Genomic DNA, 12,010 nt, shown 5'->3' with positions numbered 1-12,010 from the left:
GACACCCCTAAACGCACAAATGGCGGTGATAAAGGCGCGTATAATTGACGAGTTTTTCCGGTGACGGATGAACTCGAAAGTGGTCTATTAGCTGTGACGTTCTTTAAGTTATGACGTCATATTCGATGTAAACAAAAGAAGCGCTTTCATCAGGTGACGTTTTTTTCATATCAAACAATAATTAAAATTGAATTTGTATTGAGATCCAATCTTATATTTTACTAGACTGGTAAATATAAAAAAAAAATCAAAGTCTCATGCAAACAAGACAGATATCTGCGCAAATGCGGGGGAAACCGGAACAGGAAGTAGATCTGAAAAAAAAAGTTAATGATTTTGAGTTCATTAGTAGAATGAAAAATTCGGGAAATTCTCCAGTCATTTAATCTTTTAAAAAAATCATTGATTACAAAAAAAAAGAAGGTGTGATTGCCATATTGTGACAAGTCGGGCAACTCTCCACAAGAGACCAAAATGACATAGAAATTAACAACTATATGTCACCGTATGGCCTTCAACAACGAGCAAAGCCCATACCGCATACTCGGCTTTAAAAGGCCCCGAAATGAAGATGTAAAACACGAGAAAACTAGCGGCTTTATTTATGTACAAAAAGTGAACGAAAAACAAATCTGTTACACGTAAACAAACGCAATCTAATTAAAAACCGATCTCTCATCGCTCCCGTTTTCTGGTATGTCGCGTGAGAGCTCCCACGCGACATATCAGAAAACGGGAGCGATGAGAGATCGGTTTTTAATTAGATTGAAACAAACGACAACCACTGAATTACAGGCTACTTTCTTAAATGTTCATAACATACTAAATGTATGTTCATATTGAAATTGATAGAAAACCAAAAATTGGAAATTTTGGAAATGAAGGAGGAGGGATAAAAAAGAACATTTTCCTGTCCCCAATTATCTATGACTTATGATACTTTTGCTGAAATTCTTCAGTCATTCAATATTTTACAAAATTCTTCCAACAGCATTTTACATACTTTAAGCTACGTTCTAAATGCCCGCAATTTCGCGGTGTGTTCTAGTACATATAAAGGTTGAGGATGAACACGGATGCGGCGACTTTCATTTTTGTCAAAAATCATCTGAAATTTTTTTGGCATATTTGATAGAATTTTCATTTTTAAGCTTGAATCGGGGCGTTTTCAAGACTATTAAAGTCAGTTAAAATCTTTAAATCAAATGAAATAGACACAGTTACTTAAGTGTTTGAAAAGTCACGGTCTAAAATCTTTCATCAGATGAACATGAAATTTCAGGCCACAATTGACACTTACCGGACCTACAGTTAACTCCTTTAATACAAAACCATTTCCGCCTACCTACAAAAGTTAGAAATTAGCTACAGAACTTTTTTTTAAGGTTTAATTGATTAAGTTATGCTAATTAAAGCAATTACTATATGAAGTATAAAGTACTGATTACATACACCTACCATTTATTATTATATAATACTTCAGACGATCGTCGACTGGTAGACCCGGGGAAAAAATTCGGTCTCCAGAATTACTAGTAATAGTATAGATAACCCTGAGAGATAACCAAATCGTGTATTTATTTCTTGTCAATATATATGCGTTATTTTCAGTGATCGATTCCATTGTTGAAACTTTTTTTTTCTAAATATTTCAAATAAAGAAAAATATGAAATTAACAGTTTGTTGTATCGTAAGAGGTTATCGAAAGAAAAAAAATATCCACATTTATTCCTTGTGGTACAATGTAATCAAATAAAATGCATATATTTTACAAATTTGAAACCCAGTTGTTCTCCTTTTCATTGTGACATTATCGAATGAGATTTACAACCGAATTTACCATTATTAAGACTATCAACACTGGATGTTACATGTGGAACACGATTTGCCTATCTTTCTAGAGCAATGGATATTATATGACCGGACAATTTGGACAGTGCAATGAAATTAGTTTTTAAACAACATTTTAGTAATTCAATTGTTTTAATATATTTAGTTTTTGCATGTATTTAATTATTCTCGACTTTGTCGTAAATTTAGGCATAAGTGTTTTACACGGATTATGTGTCATAATCTTGGACAAAGGTCTTAAATGCCTTTACTCTATGTATTTTATTATTCATTCTCTGTGACAGTTTGGACTATAATTTACAAATACGTGTCGGACACTAATTACTCTTTTAATCTATTGTTATTTCTAATTTGTCATCTGTTAATCTGCTTAATCCTTTAATTGTTTGTGCTTATATATATTGTTATTGTGTGTATGTTACGTTACATTTAGTTTGGAGTTTGTTGTTCGGTCTTGCCGGACTGCTGAAATAAAAGTTTAAGGAGCGAATCTTCCTTCTTGATTTCGAATAGTCGAATAGCCATTTTACCCGGCTATAATTATATCCAGATTTTATTTGGATTAGTGTTCAGTTTTTAATTATCTACATGTCGTGTTTTACAGACTGGTATTTGTCTATACGTCATGTTTCATTTATCTTTTTTTGATTATTTGTTCTTGTCTGTTCGGTCTCTTTTTTGTAAAGATTGATGAAGTTCCAAGCATGATGGTCTTGGTGAGGGTCCGTTACTTTTGTATTCTTTTTTTAAACATTTTTTTTCTGTTCATTATTTTTTGCCCATTCATCAGTCTATTTTTTTTTTTGTTTACCTATTTTTCCCTTTTTTTTATAATATCTTGCCCTTTATTTTTTTTAACACTTTGTGCCCATCACTTTCTAATCAACAAACCCCCATCTAGACCATCATGCATAATACGAAATACCATATTAAAACACAGCACCTGTCCATTTCCCTTTATCAAAGATAATGCGAGGGCAAATATATAAATAATGCTTATCACCAGGCATGCACAGATAAATAAGTTTACTACATGCAGCGGGTTTTCTTTTTAGTTGGCGAGAAAATGTACAGCAAAAGTGTTATTTTTATAGTCCTACTGTTTGCTGTAGTTTTCAGTGAGTAATAGTATTTTCTCAATTTTAATTCGCGAACAAAAATATGGCACCAACTATTATAATTTTTTATGGAATTCTTCATTATGTTTATTTCATTGAAAGTAAGCAGAATAATTGTTTTGTTAATAATATTTGAATGGAAAATACTTAACAAATAACTTAACTCTTAATAAAATAACTTTTTCGTGAAGAAGAAAAAATATGTGCTCTTTTGTTAAGACTAAGAGGCTTGTTACTTTTCCTCAAGTCTAAACCAAAAAAAGAATGCTTTTGTGTTTGAGAAATCTTTGTCTATGCACTACGCAAAGATTTAGTCTATAAAAAAACACACGAAAGTTCCGCTGATAACTCATTAAAAGGGTGATACAATAAAAACAATGAAATACTTTGGGATAATGGTAATGGTGATTTTTTTTAAAATGTTTAACCCGCCTGTCCCAAGTCAGGAGCCTCTGGCCTTTGTTAGTCTTGTATTATTTTTATATTAGTTTCTTGTGTACAATTTGGAAATTAGTATGGCGTTCATTATCACTGAACTAGTATATATTTGTTTAGGGGCCAACTGAACGCCTCTGGGTGCGGGAATTTCTCGCTACATTGAAGACCTGTTGGTGACCTTCTGCTGTTGTTTTTTATTTGGTCGGGTTGTTGTCTCTTTGACACATTCCCCATTTCCATTCTCAATTTTACATAATAATAATAGTCAAGAGAGCAGATAGCAGTGTTGAACTACATTTTAAGAGAAGATTTTAGACGTCATTTTTTTTTATGTATAATTTTCTTCCTATCTTTGCGTTATATAACGCAAACCTTTTGCGAAATAACGCAATGGTGACCTTTCCGTTTGTTATTAAGTCTCCCAAACAAAGTTTGGAGACTTATTGGTTTTGCTCAGTTCTTATTATTTTTATTATTCTTCTTCTTCCTCTTCCTCTTCCTCTTCCTCTTCTTCTTCTTCTTCTTCCGCCGCTTTAAAAAATGAACTTGTCCGCAGCGTTTCTCCAAAACCGCTTGTCAGATTGACTTAGGATTTCATAAAATGGTAGACTAATATGTCTAGGTGAGCCATCAATCTTTCGTTTGTGCATTGGGGTCTATTAAGGGGTATTTTGGGGGGTAGAAAGCAGAGAGGGTTTTACTATAGAACCCTATGGGATTTTATTTTCAAATTTTTTAAATGAATATAACTTGAAAACTCTAAGTGATAGATATGTTCCGGACCATATGAGTATTTGGACCATACGCGTATAGTCATGACCGTATGGGTATATACTCATATGGTCCGACCATACGCGTATGGTCCGACCGTACGCGTATGGTCGGGGTAATTAACAGGTTTAATTCTAGTTGTCACGTCATTAAAAAGACACTACAATTGGTTATTCAGTTTATTATAGATCTATAAAAAAAAAAATGATAATAACAAGATTAACAAAATGAAATAAGCAGTTTCACACAGTAAATTCCATCACTAGTCAAAACTACAGTATAAACATTTGTTTTTTTTCATTTTTCGATGTGTTATTACGAGTGAATGGCAAAATGTCGACCTGGCATAGATAACTTCCAAAAATATCTTAATGAAATGTTACACAAGAAATCATACTATAAACTGACGTAAAAGTCGACAGGATAAAGAGTCTAATAATTTGCTTACTTTTGAAACCTTTTATAATTAGCATTTATTTAGCGGTGCATGTAGAATTTTTATACTAATACGTGTTTTTGTTGTTAAAAAATGAATGACATTACCCGCAAGGACCCTATTTTAATTTTCTAAGTTGTCTGGTGATATGATGTACTTCAGTTTTGTTACGATATTGGAGATCTATAGCTTTTTAAAAACATCGTAGACAAATCGGAATGACCCAGGACCAAAGAAAAGCTATGGTATCGTATGGCAGTAAATGTCACCCTCGCATACAAGCAAGAATACCATAAGCGATGGAAAGTAGCTTTGCATAATTATTTAATTTGTTTCCATGATTTGTCCCTCATTTTGTTTTGTTTGGGGCTATTTAAATTGAAAATAAAACAATTGCCTGTAATCATTCTTTTTTATAAAGTTTTCTAATGCATATTATTATAAAAAAACAAATACTTATATGGTCCATACTCATATGGTCCGGCCCGTTAATAACCAAACGAGTATCATACTCATATGGTCCGACCATACGCGTACGGTCGGACCATACGCATATATATTCTTGTAGGGGACAATAAAACAAATCAAATAAATTAAAAGGGAAGTCCCTGGGGGTCACCCCACCCCTTCTTGTTGGAAAACTTTTAAACGGTCCAGATCCCCACCCCTAAACCATATATATTCTTGTAGGGGACAATAAAACAAATCAAATGAAATAAAAGGGAAGTCTCTAGGGGGTCACCCCACCCCCTCTAGGTTGAAAACTTGAAAACGGTCCAGATCCCCTCCCCTTAACCATATATATTCTTGTAGGGGACAATAAAACAAATCAAATGAAATAAAAGGGAAGTCCCTAGGGGGTCACCCCATCCCCTCTAGGTTGAAAACTTGTAAACGGTCCAGATCCCCACCCCTAAACCATTTATACTCTTGTAGGGGACAATTAAACAAATCAAATGAAATAAAAGGGAAGTCCCTAGGGGGTCACCCCAACCCCTCTTGTTTGAAAACTTGAAAACGGTCCAGATCCCCACCCCTAAACCATATATATTCTTGTATGGGACAATAAAACAAATCAAATGAAATTAGATGGAAGTTCCTGGGGGTCACCCCCCACCCTGTTCAGTTTGAGAATGTACTATTATCTTGTAACCGGTCCAGATCCCCACCCCTAAACCATATCTTTTCTTGTAGGGGACAATAAAACAAATCAAATGAAATGTAGGTAAAGTCCCTTGGGGTCACCACCACCCCCTCCTGTTTGAAAACTTGTAAATGGTGGAGATCCCTACTCGTAAGCCATATATATTCTTGTATGGGACAAAAAATCAAATCAAATGAACATGGGACCATATAAATGGGGAGTTATCGGAGCTTTGTTTGGGAGACTTCGTAACAGCATCCTGTTACAATTACTTCTTGTTGAATTTTTGTTTTGATTAAGTTAGTTAAAGACCACAAATACATGGCCAAATCATTATAATTATAAATGTGTAAAGGAATCAGAAAAGTCAGTGGACAAAAGTGAGTTCAAAAACATATTTCCAAGTAGCTACATGACTGATTTATATGAAATAAATACCATAAGACGTAGAAATGTTTAAAGTTTTCATAGTTTTAACGCAAATGAATGCGTTATTTCGTCAATGTTTGCGTTATAACCCAAAGTCCTCCAAAAGGATTACGTTATTATGCAAACATACAATTAGGAAGAAATATTAAAAAAAAAAAGTTGTGTGGTGCTAATATGCCTCCGTACATTTTCCCCATTGATAAACAAACATTAATTCTAATGCAATTCGTATGTAACGATAATTTTCATTGGATGTTGACAAATAACTTGAAGGTACACATGTTCCCCATGATATGATCTTTCTAATTTAAGACACTTATGTAATGGTCCACTAAACATAGAAAATGATAGTGCGAAGTTCAGGTTAAAGTTTTGGTTAAAGTTTTTGGTCAAGGTAGTTTTTGATGAAGTTAAAGTCACTTGAAACTTAGTACACATGTTCCCCATGATATGATCTTTCTAATTTTAAGACACTTATGTCATGGTCCACTGAACATAGCAAATGATAGTGCGAAGTTTAGGTTAAAGTTTTGGTTAAAGTTTTTGGTCAAGGTAGTTTTTGATGAAGTTAAAGTCACTTGAAACTTAGTACACATGTTACCTATGATATGATCATTCTAATTTAAATTCCAAATTGAAGTTTTGATCCCAATTAAACGGTCCACTGAACACAGAAAATGATAGTGCGAAGTTCAGGTTAAAGTTTTGGTTAAAGTTTTTGATCAAGTTAAAGTCACATCAACTTGAAACTTAGTACATGTTCCCTATGATATGATCTTTCTAATTTTAATTCCAAATTAAAGTTTGACCCCAATTTCACGCTCCACTGAACATGGAAAACTATAGTGCGAGTGGGGCATCCGTGTACTACGGACACATTCTTGTTCTTATATACATAAATATACAAATGCTATTATTTCTAATATCAATGCGATACTTTTAAAATATCATAGCGGTGTTTTGTTATATCTACGGAAGCGTATTAGGGACATAGAAAAAATAAAATTGGCAGTGAACTTTTTTTTCTAAGTCAAAATTTTGACATTTCAAATCTCAAAATTTCGACTTTAACTCGAAATTTTTACTTTTCTTATCTTAAAATTTTAACTTTCTAAAATCTTGAAATTTCAACTTTTTTTAAAACTCGAAATTTCGACTTCTTTTAAACTCGAAATTTCGACTTTTTCTAAACTCGAAATTTCGACTTTTTCTAAACTCGAAATTTCGACTTCTTTTAAACTCAAAATTTCGACTTCTTTTAAACTCAAAATTTCGACTTTTTTAAAACATAAAATTTCGACTTTTCCTCAGTATTTATACGTTTGCGATTACCACATTCACAGTCATTTATATCAACGAGGCGGAGAGCCATTTACATCATAAACTTCATAATCAAAAAAGAAGATATGGTATGATTGCCAATAAGACAACTATCCACTAAAGATTCATAAGCATATTTTAATTATCTAAACCATTTTAAAGAGGTTATTTTAGATAGAAAATCTTGTTCTTGCCAAAGAATAAATAAAATATGTTTCACGTTCAAATCGTTATATGTGTATCAAGTAACCCCGCTATTCCGACACACCTATATTACGACATACTTTTATTCAACAGTTTGATATATAAAGACAAGGGTTAATATTTGGGTTATAAGAAAGCAAACTTCTAAAACTAGAAAACTGGGGCAGCTCATTGGTCGTTCTGAATATGCATGGCATTTTTTGCTACTTGATTTACCATGATTGTTTAAACAAGGCAAAGTCAGTGACTTGCTATTGGTATACCAAAAAGGCCTTTGCAACTGTGATGCTAAATGTCCTCAGATCTGACGATCCTATGACAGTGTCGTGGAAACTAAAACATGGAATAGGGGGGGGGGGGGGGGGATTATGTCAACATGCATGTTCTTTACGAATGGTTTCTTTAATATTAATGCTAATCCATATCTTAATTTAAGAATAAAACCAGTTTCTGAATATAAATTGCCAAAATAAGTAAATGACGCTTTAATGATTTGCGTCCATGTCTACTCCTTCTGAAATTGTAATATCTGTTTGAATACTAACATCAAAGTTTTAAAAGTACTCAGAAAAAGTAAAAATTTCGAGATTTCAACAGTCGAAATTTTAAGATCAAAGTCGCTATTTCGATTAAAAAAAAAAATCGAAATTTTGAGTGTAAAATAAGTTGAAATTTTGAGTTTAAAATAAGTTGAAATTTCGAGTTTAAAAAAAGTTGAAATTTCGAGTTTTAAAAAAGTCGAAATTTTGAGTTTAAAATAAGTTAAAATTTCGAGTTTAGAATTAGTCGAAATTTCGAGTTTTAAAAAGGTCGAAGTTTTGAGTTTAAAATAAGTTGAAATTTCGAGTCTTAAATAAGTCAAAATTTCGAGTTTAAAAATAGGTCGAAATTTCGAGTTTTTAAAAAGTCGAAATTTCGAATTTAAAGTGGAAATTTTGACTTTTTATAAGTGGAAATTAAGTCAAAATTTCGACTTTTTGAAAAGTCGAAATTTCAAGATTTTAGAAAGTCAAAATTTCAAGTTTAAGTCAAAATTTCGGAATTTGAAAAGTCAAAATTTCAAGTTAAAGTCAACATTTCGAGATTTGAAAAGTCAAAATTTCGACTTTGAAACAAAATGTTCACTGCCAATTTTATTTTTTCTATGTCCCTAATACGCTTCCGTAATATTTGACTGGTGTATCCTACGGAAGCGTATTAGGGACATAGAAAAAATAAAATTGGCAGTGAACATTTTGTTTCAAAGTCGAAATTTTGACTTTTCAAATCTCGAAATGTTGACTTTAACTTGAAATTTTGACTTTTCAAATTCCGAAATTTTGACTTAAACTTGAAATTTTGACTTTCTAAAATCTTGAAATTTCGACTTTTCAAAAAGTCGAAATTTTGACTTAATTTCCACTTATAAAAAGTCAAAATTTCCACTTTAAATTCGAAATTTCGACTTTTTAAAAACTCGAAATTTCGACCTATTTTTAAACTCGAAATTTTGACTTATTTAAGACTCGAAATTTCAACTTATTTTAAACTCAAAACTTCGACTTTTTTAAAACTCGAAATTTCGACTAATTCTAAACTCGAAATTTTAACTTATTTTAAACTCAAAATTTCGACTTTTTTAAAACTCGAAATTTCAACTTTTTTTAAACTCGAAATTTCAACTTATTTTAAACTCAAAATTTCAACTTATTTTACACTCAAAATTTCGATTTTTTTTTTTAATCGAAATAGCGACTTTGATCTTAAAATTTCGACTGTTGAAATCTCGAAATTTTTACTTTTTCTGAGTACTTTTAAAACTTTGATGTTAGTATTCAAACAGATATTACAATTTCAGAAGGAGTAGACATGGACGCAAATCATTAAAGCGTCATTTACTTATTTTGGCAATTTATATTCAGAAACTGGTTTTATTCTTAAATTAAGATATGGATTAGCATTAATATTAAAGAAACCATTCGTAAAGAACATGCATGTTGACATAATCCCCCCCCCCCCCCCCCCCCCCTATTCCATGTTTTAGTTTCCACGACACTGTCATAGGATCGTCAGATCTGAGGACATTTAGCATCACAGTTGCAAAGGCCTTTTTGGTATACCAATAGCAAGTCACTGACTTTGCCTTGTTTAAACAATCATGGTAAATCAAGTAGCAAAAAATGCCATGCATATTCAGAACGACCAATGAGCTGCCCCAGTTTTCTAGTTTTAGAAGTTTGCTTTCTTATAACCCAAATATTAACCCTTGTCTTTATATATCAAACTGTTGAATAAAAGTATGTCGTAATATAGGTGTGTCGGAATAGCGGGGTTACTTGATACACATATAACGATTTGAACGTGAAACATATTTTATTTATTCTTTGGCAAGAACAAGATTTTCTATCTAAAATAACCTCTTTAAAATGGTTTAGATAATTAAAATATGCTTATGAATCTTTAGTGGATAGTTGTCTTATTGGCAATCATACCATATCTTCTTTTTTGATTATGAAGTTTATGATGTAAATGGCTCTCCGCCTCGTTGATATAAATGACTGTGAATGTGGTAATCGCAAACGTATAAATACTGAGGAAAAGTCGAAATTTTATGTTTTAAAAAAGTCGAAATTTTGAGTTTAAAAGAAGTCGAAATTTTGAGTTTAAAAGAAGTCGAAATTTCGAGTTTAGAAAAAGTCGAAATTTCGAGTTTAGAAAAAGTCGAAATTTCGAGTTTAAAAGAAGTCGAAATTTCGAGTTTTAAAAAAAGTTGAAATTTCAAGATTTTAGAAAGTTAAAATTTTAAGATAAGAAAAGTAAAAATTTCGAGTTAAAGTCGAAATTTTGAGATTTGAAATGTCAAAATTTTGACTTAGAAAAAAAAGTTCACTGCCAATTTTATTTTTTCTATGTCCCTAAAACGCTTCCGTAGTATCCATATTTTCACAATTTTACCTATTATGTTTGTTTTGTTCACGCATCGTTGTAAATATGACAGAATTTGATGAGACTGTCAAACACGTGAGAGGTTTAGCGCTATAAAACCAGGTTCAATCCACCATTTTCAAAATTTGAAAATGCCAGTACCGATCGGGTTTAATAAACAATTTCATAATCAAATAGCTTAGTATCAAAATTATTGTTCACATATATAACATTTAGCAAATTTTATAATGAACGCACCGAAATAATATAAATCTGATATGCTCACAACGCACGCATGGAAGACTTTCTTTATTGATAACAATGAAACTTACTTGTGACAAAGATGACTCATACATGTACTCTCCTCGTTTTTGTACTTTTGAATCTCCATTTTATTTTATACAAATAAGACAGTTGGTTTTCTTTGTTTGAATGGTTTAACACAAGTAATTATTTGGTTCCTATCACTATATAGCGTGGTGTTCGCTTTGAGCCAAGGCTAAGGCCCAACTTTGATCCATCATGGTTTACTTGAAACAAATTATTAATTTGATGGAAAGTTGTCTCATACGAACTCATGCACCATCTTCTTAGATCTATAAATCTTTAAAATTCCCCCTTATAAAGTCCTCCAAAAACGTCATTTGGGTGCTGACTCTTTTGTAAAGAGCAATATGAACTAGTACACTTCTAAAGCTTTAATGATAACAACAGTTATGATGGTACAAGAACGATCACGTCAATAAAAACACCAAATACACAGCACTGAACGATCTAAAATTTATAAATATAGAAAAAATATATGTACACATTTCTAACGTCAACAGATATTTACATCTTATTTATTTTCTAAACATTTGTTTTGGTATTCATTGAAGAAATGAATTTATAACAAGCGATACGGATTGTTATTTTGCACTAAGAAATCAAAAACGAAAGTCAAATCTCTGTGGCAGCAAAACATCATAATGCCCTCACGGTCATCGAGATGTTTTAAGAAGAGCGTCCAAGCGTCGAGCTGATTATGTTCATAGAGATATCGATTTACCAACGGGAAAAGTCTTTGATATCCAAAAAGAATTTTTTTTCTTCTCAATATCTTTTTTCTATGTTAATAATAAATACATTTTCCGTTTGACAAGATTTTTGATTCGTTGTATCTGAAGTGAGGCTACGGCTATTGGTACTTTACGGAACGGAACGGAACGAAACGGAACGGAACGGAATTTCATTTAAGGTATCCAAAGGGGGCATTTATCAAAATTTCGAAAAATCTTTAAAACAAAACACACTTTAAAATTTCTGTGTTTTACGGTTTTCCATATACAAATAGCACAAATGTATACTTAATCTCATCTTCACAGGTGAAATGTGTAATAATGTATAACATCGGG

Source organism: Mytilus trossulus, chromosome 8, assembly GCF_036588685.1.
Source record: "Mytilus trossulus isolate FHL-02 chromosome 8, PNRI_Mtr1.1.1.hap1, whole genome shotgun sequence".
Taxonomy (NCBI): Eukaryota; Metazoa; Mollusca; class Bivalvia; order Mytilida; family Mytilidae; genus Mytilus; species Mytilus trossulus.
Note: the sequence above shows the minus strand (reverse complement) of the source record.